We start from the raw sequence: 12,436 nt of genomic DNA, 5'->3' as shown, positions 1-12,436 counted from the left end.
TCATGGCAGGGATGGCACTGGATGAGCTTTGAAGGTCCCTTCCAACCCAAACTATTCTATGATTCTATGATATTCAGATTACCCTCCGGGGCCGTCCAGCAGTAACAACTTTTCCAGAGTGTGGGGAACAGTCAGTCTGCTGCCTACAACACATACCTTAAGCAAATTTGTGAGGCCAGACCTGTGCCCATCACTTGAGCTGAACAAAAGGTTCACTCCTTCCTCTTCCTCTGTGCCTGCTTAGATTTTACGGAGGGATGCAGATCTCAACATGCATTTCTGGGGTTCCCACTGCATTTGTATACACTTATTAAAGAACCCTCCACTCACTTTAGGAACAGAACTGATTGCACTGGGATTGTGCTCAACATCACCACCAGTGATGCTGGACACACAGCTGGATTCCCTTGCAGCAGTGAGGATAGACACTGAATATACAGTAATTTTCCTGCATTTTTATTAAAAGTGTCAATTCAGTCATTGCTCCCCTGCTTGTGAATACATCACTTTTTGGCATACAGCATTATTCTTAGGAGCAGGATGGAATTTCAGGCTGAAAATCACCATCCTTGGAGAGATACAGCTCCATTCAGGAAGGATTTGAACCCTGGCATCTCATCCTCAAGCTTCCAATAGAAGTGTTTCCTTACCTCTCCCCTGGACCTTTTCTTCTCTATGCATCTCACACAGCCAGTAGCAGAGCGATAACACGAATCTCAGCTAAGTCACTACTTTACCATAAGACTTAGTCCATCCACCTCTTGAATGCTTGCTCTGTTTGAAGCAATGACAAGTACAAGAAGGACCATTCCAATAAAAAAAGAGCTATTTGAAAATCAGGGGAAATGCACACGAACACCATCACAACTGTTGTGTTAAACCCAAGCAGCCACATTCTGCCACAGCACTTTTGCCACTCTGCCGTGGTCTTCATTACTCATGAATAAAACATCACAGGGCAGGAAAAACACTATCTTGTGCTAGGATTAAATGTTCATAGTTGCCTGTGAAGCCTGGAGTCTGGGTCTTTCTGGGAATGTTCTGAATGTCTCAGGCTAGTGCCCAGTTTTGTAGGTTATTGAATAGTTCAAACAAGCATTAATTGGCATTTCTTAATAGCCATCATTGTTCAGCAACAGTCCTGACAGATAACTGCTGCATGCTATATAACCCTTCACCATCAGACTCTGGGTGAAATTCCACCAACAAGACATAACATGGGCTAAGGATCAAAAAGAGAGTAAATATGGGGGAACAGCTTGAAATATAGTAAATAATAATAGTAATAGTAATAGTAATAGTAATAGTAATAGTAATAGTAGTAGTAGTAATAATAATAATAATAATAATAATAATAATAATAATAATAATAATGCAAAGTAAGCGAGTCTATCAGTGAATTATAGAGCAAGAAGAAAACAAGTAGAGGATGATTTGGCTGCCTGGAAGTCTGCAGAGCACAAGGCTACCTTTTTTCCAAGATTGACTAAGGCAAGTTTATTCCCCACTTTACATACTACTTCTTTCTTTTCCCATTTGCCTATTAGGATGCTTTTTGTTCTGTTTTTTCCTGATCCACCAGTCAGCACTAATATTTAACTGATTACAAGCTATCCCATGTGAGTATTCTGTAGTATGAGTTGGAGGTACTGTTAAATAAATACCATTTATAGCCGGTTTGTGGCCATGTAAGTCAGCAGGCATTTCTCTGCTACAGGAGAGCTTCCACCATGCTCTCATGCAGAAGACCACCCTGACAACATAGCGTGCAATGGGGCATTTCTGATTCTACCTGATACCCATCAACTCCACTATTTCAAACCAGCTGCTTCCTCGCAGCTCACAGCACTTTGTAGGGTAAGAAGTAACACAGTACAGCAATAACTTGAGATGATAATTTAGGTTGCTGCTCTTTCTTAAGTGTCTGAATTTTTATAGGCTGTCTACCTTAATTCTCTACGCACATTAAAACTTCTTTGGGGAGAACAAGCGTGAATTTGTAGAAGAAAAGAAGAAAATAATCCAGGAATTTGGAGAACAATAACAGGTGCACACAGAAATTGAAATAGCACATTAGTTCACTGGATAGGAGCTGGGCTTTTAAAACCCCAGCCAAGCATCTACATATTATGCACTGCATAAATGTAGGAAAAGAAAAGGGAAGGATTATTTCTCAGTGTAGACTGCACGTGTAGGGGAAGATGGAGGCACTGTTGTACCTACTTCACTTTTAGGAAACTGAGATACAGTCAAATTAAGGGGAGAAGCAGTAAGGTCCTTGGGCACCCACAACAGAGGTATAGCAATGCATATGCTTTATGTGTCAAGTTCACAGAGTAAAATACAAAACCTCATCCCAGGGGCTTGGGAGATGTGGCTGTCATGACTGTTAAAAGTTTTGTATTCAGATAAAAACTTCAGAATCAGTGCAAGGAACAAAAAACAGAGTCAATTATTTCCTCCTCATCTGAATACCATGCTAGTGCATCACATGCTCCCTCCCATGTAAACTCTCTTGCTGGATTCTTTTCTACAGAATGGCTCAGTACTAACAGAACAGGTAGAAAGTGTTCACTCCCTACCTCCTCTTGCTCCAAGTAACCTCCACCCGTGATCCTGAGCATGCCTAAAAGTGTGTTCGGTGTTGGGATGATAAGAGAGTGGTAGTTCTGCACACATAGAAAACCTCAACTGCTGTAACTGGAAGAGCTCGAGAAGTCAAGGGGAAAAACAATCAAACAAACAAACAGCAGAGGCATCAGAATAGTATTGGTTAGGTCACTTAAGCACCAAAGCAAGCAAGCCCAAGACATTAAGACACATGATCTACATCTCAAACCACCAGCAACTTCGAGGCCGTGTTGATTTGTCTTTACGGCAAATGGGAGCTGGGAAAGGGAACTTGCTGGGACATCCTCACGTTTCTGGGGTTGTATGCCACCATTCTGCACCCAGGCTCCTGGATAGCTGTGTCACCTTTTCAATCAATCCTTCAACTGAATTAATATTGAATTTGATTGTGCTGTTCTACCCACAATAGCTCTGCTTCTGGAGGAAGAGCAAGCACACGCTCTTCCCATGTCCTTCGTGACTCCTGTAACTAACGCATTCTCTAAAGTGTCTCTTTTCCCTCTCCCCTTTGCATTTCCATTCCAGCTGGCCACTTGCCATCACAGAGAAAAGCAGCACAGGCAGCAATGCAGAAGAAGACCTGAGCCTGTGACAAAGCAGCGCATGAGTTAACACACCCCTGAGATACCAGCCAGTTCTGTCACCGCCGGACAAAAGGACAAAAATCACTGAGATATTTCCATTCCGCTTTTGAATTTGCTCTGGGCACTACTGACTTCTCACAGACTCATAGATTGCACTCGCACTTATCAGCACCAGGAGTCACTCATCTTTGTGAGCTAGTCTGCCTGGCGTGCCTTTTTCAACAATAACACCACTAAAGTAATTAACATTTCCTTTCAAGTTTTTGAGTCAAGGTAAAAGCACTCAGCCTGCAGAGTGCCGCTTTCATCAGAAAGGGCTGTTGTGCTTTTCAAGGGGCACAAGAGGATCGTTAAACAGCTAAATACACCCAGGCATTGCGACAGCTTTGTAAGAAATAACTCGCACAGTCAGGTTTGGAAGGCAGCACATAAACAAGACCAGATTGAGGGTCCTGGCAATGGACATTCTAAGAACAGATGAAAGAGGGGAGAAGCAAGCCATGGATTTTCCACCTAGGAGCTGAGGAGGAAATTGTAACCCCCAGGCAGCACGAAATAACCTTTTATTTCTGAGCTGCTAAATTTGCCTCAAGTCCTGAAGCTTTTTTGCCTGTAACAAAACAGAACCACAGTGTAGAAAAGGTGAAGAAGTGCTGTCCTTCCACATCCTAGACAACATCCATGCTCCTGATATATCTGGTACGCTTGACCTAGGAGAGGTGCATGTCAGCATGCCTGCCCATGGTATGGTCCTAACACAAGAGAGCACCATGTTGTCTTGAAAAGATGATGCCACATGCCAGGCAAAACCAGCCATTGGGATGTCTGGAAGTGTCTAATACATGGGGATCATGGGGAGCAATGTGCAAAGGATCATCCGGTGGAAGGAAAAACCAAGAAGCCAGCCAACCCTGCCCTCCGCATGCAGGGCTAATGGGCCAGCATTATATATCAGCACCATTATGTATCAGGACCACAACCAAAAATGAGAAGCACTCTGTTTCTGCAGAAGGTGCTAAGGCAGGTGGCATCATACAAGGAAAAGCTGAAGAGCTTGGCAGGAGCTCTGGAGGGGGGCTGGGCAAGGGGGTGGCTTTGAGTGATGTGAAAACCTGGCTGCCAGAAGTTGGACTGAGATCCACCAACTCATTCCACACAGCTCCCCAAACAGACACACTTCCTTTTCTTAGAAGCACAGATGCCTTATATATATTTAAATCACTGCTCTAGTCAGGGGTTGTACTAGCTGTAAATTTTGAAACTGGGGGGAGGGGGAAAGCACTGAAAATTCCAGTATGTAATTTTCTCTTTTTTGGCTTATTAGATTATACCCTTGTTTAAGAACTAACTGTTCTTTTACTTGGTGTCCTTTTGGCAACCATCTCTACCTAGCAATACGTGGGTGTGTGCACTCCCCCAAGTTTGCTTGTACTTGCATAGCAAGTTCAAATGAAATACAGCTCAGAAATCGTACTCCCGCAGCCCAGGAGCAGGAGTATTTAGAGCAATTAATCACTAAAATGAAGAAAAGGCAATGACTGGCACTGTAGAAGAAGAGAAAAAAAATGTTAACTCAGAGCACTACTGAAACGTGATCAAAATACACAATCTGGAGAAGCGGCACGTCTGCCTCAGCATTACGGGGACGGCAGCTGAACATCAGAGCAGTTTGGAGTTGTGCTGCTCACTATCAAAATTCTTCTTCGGGGCAATGCAGCCCGGAGAGTGGATTTGGCCGGTTCCTTTTTCCCCAAGGTGATTTTGCTCTCTTCAGTCACACAAGTAATTAGGACAATATTTAGTACTCCCTGGGTGTGGTTTAACCTACAGAACAGCTCCAGGAAGGCTTACATAGCTCTGCCCCCACTTTTCAGAGCAAAAACAGAAGCATCAGCATATTTGCCACACCTTTGCCACAGCAGCTTCCCTCCTTGGAGGTGTTTTCAAGACACCTAAAACTGGAAGGTGTCCACAAATCCAGCTGAAGTCATTTAAAAAGTAACTGGGCTTGGCAGATTAGGATTGCAGATTATTGTTCAGCAACCTGGGTTCAGTGCCATAGGTCCAGTATTCTACTCCACCACAGGTCAGAACAGTGGGAAGGGTTTACAACTCTCCCACCAGTGTTGTAACCCCAAAGTTTGCTGAAAAGTGTTAGAGACCATTAAAAAGAGCTGTTCTACTAACGAGGCTGACACTAGGATGCTAAACCTAGTGCAGAGAGCACACAAAACCTGCAGGTTCAGGCAACACAGCGCTGGGATGCTTGAACCCTGCCTATGTCGCAGCTTTGTGAGCTGTGTGAATGTCTGATGCTGTATTAGACCATCTTTCAGATAGCTGTGCAGTGCAAATAGCCTGGGAATGTATAGTAGTGTTTATCTCTGAAGGCTTAAAAAATAAAATCTATAGATTCAGACTCTTTCAGAAAGGACAGTGCATCCCATGTCCAGATCCTCACAACCATGCAAGGCACAACGATGTCCTCGGCCAAGTCCAATTCCCACTGGCATCCCAGGGAAGGTCGATCAAGATGTAACTGTTCTTAAACAGCACGTGCAGAAGTTGTGATGTTCTGTACTTGCAGGCTACACCATTCAGGTGAGATATCCTCACCTGTCTTGAAAAAAACATCAAAGGAAACCAAGTTTCAACACTTCTATTCTGAGCAGCACAGTACCTCAAGGTCTTCATCCTTCCCTCTCTATTGACTTCTCTTCTTTCCACATCCACAAGCTTTTCATGACCACACAGCACTGCTCCATCTCCCTCAGCTCTCGTTTCTCATCACCCACTTCCCCATCTGCAATGCCATGTGTGCCAGCTGTGAGTAGTGTCTTTTGGCTTCTCCAAAAAATGTCTCCAGGCATTGTTTCTCACATCATCTTGGACACAAAAGATGTCCTGATCTAACCCACGAGGCCAGTATCTTTCTTGGGATAAATTCTTCAGCTAGTCAGTGATGGTGGCAACTGAGAGAGATTAGCAGAACATAGCTATTATTATTTACATTATTTCTTCTCCTTCCATCTTATTACTTGTTGCATTCATTTGTGTCTTGTTTCAAAGCAATAGAAATTTCTCCAAGGCAGTGACTTACTCCTCTGTTTTACAGGTATTATTCAATCTCCTGTGAATATCAACAGGAGTTGTTACCTCATGAGTCAACATGCAGAAAAAGTAGTTTTAACATCTATGTACAAGAACACCAGCACCTAGTGCAGCTTTCTTTAATACTTCACATGGTGACTTACCCACTCAGGAGTAAGAGAAGAGGAAAATCTTCCAAGGGATGTTTGTGTTACAGGTAGCTGAAGAGGTGGATTACCAAAGGACCAGCACCTGTACCCCTTATTTTTAAACTGTCCTGAAAGGCATATTTTTCACATGTTCTTCAATGACTTCACACCCCAACCAACCTGTTTTCTAAACCCTTATTTGGCAGGTACCAGCTTACTTGGCTTGGAAACTAGCCTCCTAAGTGCAAAAGCTACTTTTGAAAATTGAGCTTTAGTTCTGTGGTCTTCTAGAGACTGTTTTTTGAAATTACCCTGAATTTCATGCTGGTACAGAGCCCGGTGCATCAGGGCTTAAATCCAAGGACAGGACCAATCATCATGACTGGCTCTAAGTTTCAGTGAGTGGGAAATCAGAAGAAAACCAACATCAAATCCAATTGCAGATATAGCTGTGCTGTTGTCACTGCCAAGTGGTGAGGCACACAGTTCGGCACATAACAGTTCACCTTCTTCCCAGGTGGGTCTTCCAATCTGTGCCGAGTACCGCACCAGCAGCAACCCACTTAGGAAGTCTAAACCTAGCAAGGGTATAGCTGCAGTTGGTTGTGATTTTGGAGCAGATGCACACTGGTGTCTTGAAGGATTCAGAAGATAACACACAAGCAAAAAGGATAGGGTTGCATGTAAGGCAGGCACCTCCACTGGGTTCCCCACATCAATGGTCCCCAGTCTTTTGGGAGGAATCCTCAATGAGGTCAGATGTGGTATTTCTGCCTCACCTCTACCATCTCATGCTGAACTCCAGTTCACTGCATCACTGTCTCCCTAGCCTTACCAGAAATCAATGTTTATAAATATCTCAAGGGTGAGTGTCAAGAAGATGGGACCAGACTCCTTTCAATGGTGCCCAATGACAGGATGAGGGGCAACAGCCACAGACTGGAGCACAGGTGGTTCCATCTGAATATGAGGAAAAACTTTACTTTCGGGTCCCAGAGCCCTGGACCAGGCTGCCCAGAGAGGTTGTAGAGTCTTCTTCTCTGGAGACATTCAAACCCACCTGGACACATTCCTGTGCAATCTACTCTAGGTGAACCTGCTTTAGCAGGTGGGTTGGACTAGGTGATCTCCAGATCTTCCAACCCCTGTGCAATTTCTCATTCCTTGTTACTTTAGTAGACCAAAGCAAGGCCACTGCAGTCTGCCACTGCAAGAGCCCTGGTGTTGAAAAGGCCTCACAGCTCAAGCTCAGCTGAAATGAAAGAAGGGTGAGAAAGCATTGTCATGGTCACTGCCACCAGCCAAACTGCAACAGCTGGCCTCTGACTCCAATTCCTGTTGCACTGGGACTGAAGGATAATGAGCAGACAAAGCTGGACCACCTCCACCTCCTGAGTGACGCCACCTCTCCATCAGGCCCGCAAACTTAGTCGATGGCCTCAGCAAAGTTTCCCAAATTAATACCTTGCACTCTGAGTGAATTGGTATCATCTCACAAAAATATTTCATCCTCAGACCTCCAAGCAGCTCTGAAAAGGAGCTTTACTGATTTCGAAATGCACGTACTGCTTTCCAGCTGGATATACAGAGCAGGCTGATATTGGCACATATGCTCCACCATTCTTCTCCTTGCTAAGACACATATTTGGAATTAGTAAGTGAACCTGGTCATCAATCCATTCTCCCTGGCCACTGCCTCACTTCTATTTCTTTTAACCCTCTGCTTTACTCCAACACTGGCCCAGGTTGGCCAGAGAGGTGGTGGATGCCCCATCCCTGGAGACATCCCAGGCCAGGATGGACAGGGCTCTGAGCAACTTGATCCGGGTGAAGATGTTCCTGGTGATTGCAGGGGGATTGGACTAGATGACCCTTGAAGGTCCCTTCCAACACAAACTATTCTACGATTCTATGAAGAAAGTGGAAATTTTTCGCTACCCCAGTGTCTGGCCCTGAGCTTGCTGGTCCCTTCCTAGTGTGCTCTGCAGTAAATCAAGTTTATACAGTGACATTAAGATCGGAGGATGCTTTGCAGCTGGATAGAGAGCTCTGTTGAAGCAAAGGTTGGTCCGTCATTAGATCAGCCCACGGGTGAAAATGAAAGTGTGGTGACATTAGTGAACACCCTACTAGAAGCAAAGACTGCAGACCCACAGATGAGTCACAAAATCTGTCTGTTCCAGTGCTTTAATTACATTGCTCATCCAAGAAAAGCCTGTTTTGGAGCCATTAGGTCAGAATCCGTTCTCCCCTAGCTGTAAATCACTCATAACTTGGTGAAGTCAATCGATTCATATTGGTGTAAGCAAAATCAAGCACAGTGCAGTTGCACAGCCTTTGATCTTTCTGTCCCTCTCTGAACACATGCTCGCAGAATGCCATTAAAGAGACAAGAAACCCAGGCACCCAGGTCTCGTGCATGCTGCAGGCACTCTGAGTAGCAAGACTGACATTGAGCACTGCTGTTGGAAGGTGAAGGAGAAGCCATAGGAGAGACAAAAGTCTTCTGTCTCTCCTTCAAGATCGAAGGGTTTTGGACCTCTCAGGGGCCCTACAGACCCTTGCAAAAGCATTGGAGCGTGTCACATTAAAAGGTCACATACAAAAGAAAATGTGATATATTTGTCTGTCTATCTATCTATCTTTCAGGTAATACTATCATTCTAATAGAAAAGCAAACACAGTGAAGCACAGCTCCTGTGGGGTCTCCAATAGTCTCAGCGAGCATGCACACCTTTTCAGGAGACTGAAGACCAACAAAGCAAGACATTTCTGTTTCAGCAAATCACCTGATTGAAGGATTCCAGGTAATGGTCTGTTTTGTCCTAATAGATGTTTCCAGCTTCTTCTTCTTCTTTGAAGTCTCTACCAATGTGCTGTGCAGGAAAACTTGCCAGGCTCTCATTGGCAAAGAGCTCTGCACTGTGAATGGAAGCAAAAGTCACAATTCAAAAGACACGAGATGTTCCCCCAATATTACGTGTATTAGACAAGCAACCAAAGGACAGTCCTGGGTCATGGGAGTAGTTCCTCCTTTTAAATCTAACAAAACTTCCACTGAGACAGCTGATGACACAGTCTTCTTGTTAGGAAGATCATCAGCCACCTGCTTAGTCCACAGTTATGTCTCTTGCTTCCTGGGTCAAGGGGGGCATCAGGTTCTCAAAGGAAGAGAAGAGGAAATGCCCTCAGTAGCAAGAGCAGCTTGGCTTGAACAAGTTCAATAGAGAAGCCTAAAAGAACAGTTTTAATATTGCTGATTGTGTTGAAAGACATGAAGAGTTAAGGAAGAAGGCCATGAGACATAGACTCATAGAATCACAAAATGTCCTGAGTTGGAAGGGACCCACAAGGATCATCAAGTCCAACTCCTGTCCCTGCATAGGACAACCCCAAAATTAACACCATGTGTCTGAAAGCATTGTCCAGTCTCTTCTTGAACACTGTCAGGCTTGGGGCCGTGACACCTCCCTGGGGAGCCTGTTCAGTGTCCAGCACCCTCTAGGTGAAGAACCTTTTCCTAATGTCCAACCTAAACCTCCCCTTGGCAAATTTTCCTACTCACTCCTCAGGTCACCAGAGAGAAGAGATCAGCACTTGACTTGACAGCATAAGAACATTCCTGTGTCTAGGATTCCCTCCAAGCAGAAGAAGAGCTGAGGAATATAAAGCTTTTAGAATGCAGAGAGCTGAAAGGCTGTCCCCTCTTGGATGTCTTGAACCTAACAGTTCTTCTTGCAAAATAATTTTTCTAAGTCAGTGGAGATGACTCAGGAGAAAAGAGCTTTTGAGGAGTTGTTTCTAATAATAACGTTGTAACACCCATGAATATATATCCATTTTGGATACATATTTACACTTCTTTAGTTCAGTTAAAGCTCTTTCGGGAGGTGGAAAGGAAAAACGTCTTCTGTTATTTAACATCAATCTCTTTCAGGCCTTCTGTCCCAGACCCTGCATTTAATATACCATCTCCAGGTTCTGAAGTGAGGTCCCCTGGGTTATACATTTTCCACAGCACTGAAATGTGTGCAGTGTGATGGAGACAAAAACAGAGATATCTGTAATGGCTAATACGGAACTGTATTGATTTTGTTGGTTATATGATGTTTATTTACTTTTTAAGCCTTGTTTGAGAACATTTTCTGTTCCTTTCAGGCTACTGCCACATTTTCCATTTGCTACAGGAGCTAATATTGATGCTACATTGTGAGTGTGTGAATTTGTTGGGTGAGTAGGAGGGGATGCTTCCTTCAAAACACAGGCTCTCCAGACCAGATTCTGCACACATTCATCTCAGTTTAAAGTCAACAAATACACTGAAACAACCAAGTTCCACGGGATTTACAGAGAGTAACTGTGATCAGAATCTGTCCCAGTCTGTCAGGATCCACCATTTTTGTCTGTTGGGAAAGACGTAGGTGGTCTCTCCCACTCCCTGTTGATAGAAGGGGATGGGAACACAATACCACGTGGGAATAAAAAAGCAGCTTTATGGTGTACTGATATATGAACAAGAATTAACAGGGTGGTGGGAAGGGAATGAATCAGCCAGTCCTCGCGAAGACAAAGAATTTCTTCAGACACTACCCTGGCTCTCACCCACTCAGACACAGCAACTTTTCCTGGCCCCTGTGATACATCATCTCTTCCTCTCATAAAAGCCTAGTATCACAGTATCAAGAAAACCTCTAAAAATGACTCTGCTAAGACAAGATCAACTGATCCTACACTGAATCAGTAAGGTACAATCAGTCCACGGGTGCCAAGTCAGCCCAAGGCATTCAGGATTGTTCATCTGTAAAGCGAAGCCCCAACCAATTAGTCTAGAAATTATGGAACCCAAGCAAAGTTTGGGCATCTACCCTTCCAGATTCAGGGAAGAATTCATTCATGCCATGGAACATGAAGAACTATATGGTCATGATCTCAGAGTTATTTTAAGAACAGCACGTATCTATCTCACTGTTATGGCATAAAGACAACAGACTTGGAGCCCATGGAGGCCGAAGAAGGTTTTGAAACACAAGAATGGAGGCTGTACAGACGGTTAGAGGGTTCTTCTGGAAAAAAGTGCATTTGGGCTTAAAATCTGTGTAGTAAATTATCTGTTCTCCCCTTGGTGCAGGCAAGCAATTCTTCTCACTTTAATGGACAATTTTATGGCTGCTAATAACATTTGTAGCTAAGATAATGACAAGGATAATCAAATCGCATGCTTGAGGGCATAAACTGATTGCTGCGGGGGTTAGCAACGAAATCACCATCACCATATATTGCACAGGTGTATTATGGGATAGATTTCCTTCCTCCAAAGTAGAAAGGCATGATTGGATGATTGTCTGTGTTATGGAAATTGCTGGTTTGTATGCATGGGATTTAGAGAAAGAGGAGAAACCTCTTTGTTTCAGCATGACACAATCTGTTACCCAAAATGCAAAATATGCAATGGCTGCAATATGAGCATTGATGCCCGTTCTAGCAGAACAGCTCTCTTCAAGGCACATTCAGCCTTGATCATAATGAAGTTCACTACCAGACAGCAAACGTTGCTGTAGATTTAGCATGGTACTCAGAAACATCCATAGAGTGTATAATCCCAAAAGCTGAGGGCTGGGAGAAACCTCAACTAACTGTTTGACCTGTTTTGGGATGCTCAGTCCATCACTTAAGGATTACTCATTTCATCAGTCAGTCCTGTATTGCAGCTATCAACCACCCACTCCTAGGAACATGTCTTGGAGGGACCTCAATGAGTGGCCTAGTCCCTTCAGATCTGAGGCAGGCTGAAGTATACCAAGCCCATGCATGCCAGGCAACTGTTTAACTCATCTAGATAACTATTCTATGACTGGCACCCTGGAGGTTCCCTGCAGATCTTGTTGCAGCTGTTTCCACAACTGACAATGAATCTACATCTGCCATGCTGAAAAATAAACCTTGGGTAGATATGCAGAAAAAACTCATCACTGTCTTCTTTAC

The 12,436-nt window shown here is 44.0% G+C and overlaps 1 protein-coding gene across 1 annotated transcript in view; it reads right to left on the bottom strand.

The window, feature by feature from the left end:
* KCNK9 (potassium two pore domain channel subfamily K member 9) overlaps positions 1-12,436 on the bottom strand; it is a gene marked incomplete at both ends in the record, with an annotated part of 86,635 nt that overhangs the window by 60,732 nt on the left and 13,467 nt on the right. The window lies entirely within an intron of this gene.

Source organism: Streptopelia decaocto (assembly GCF_964273445.1).
Source record: "Streptopelia decaocto genome assembly, chromosome: 2".
NCBI lineage: Eukaryota > Metazoa > Chordata > Aves > Columbiformes > Columbidae > Streptopelia > Streptopelia decaocto.
This window is presented reverse-complemented; position numbering and strand designations above follow the sequence as displayed.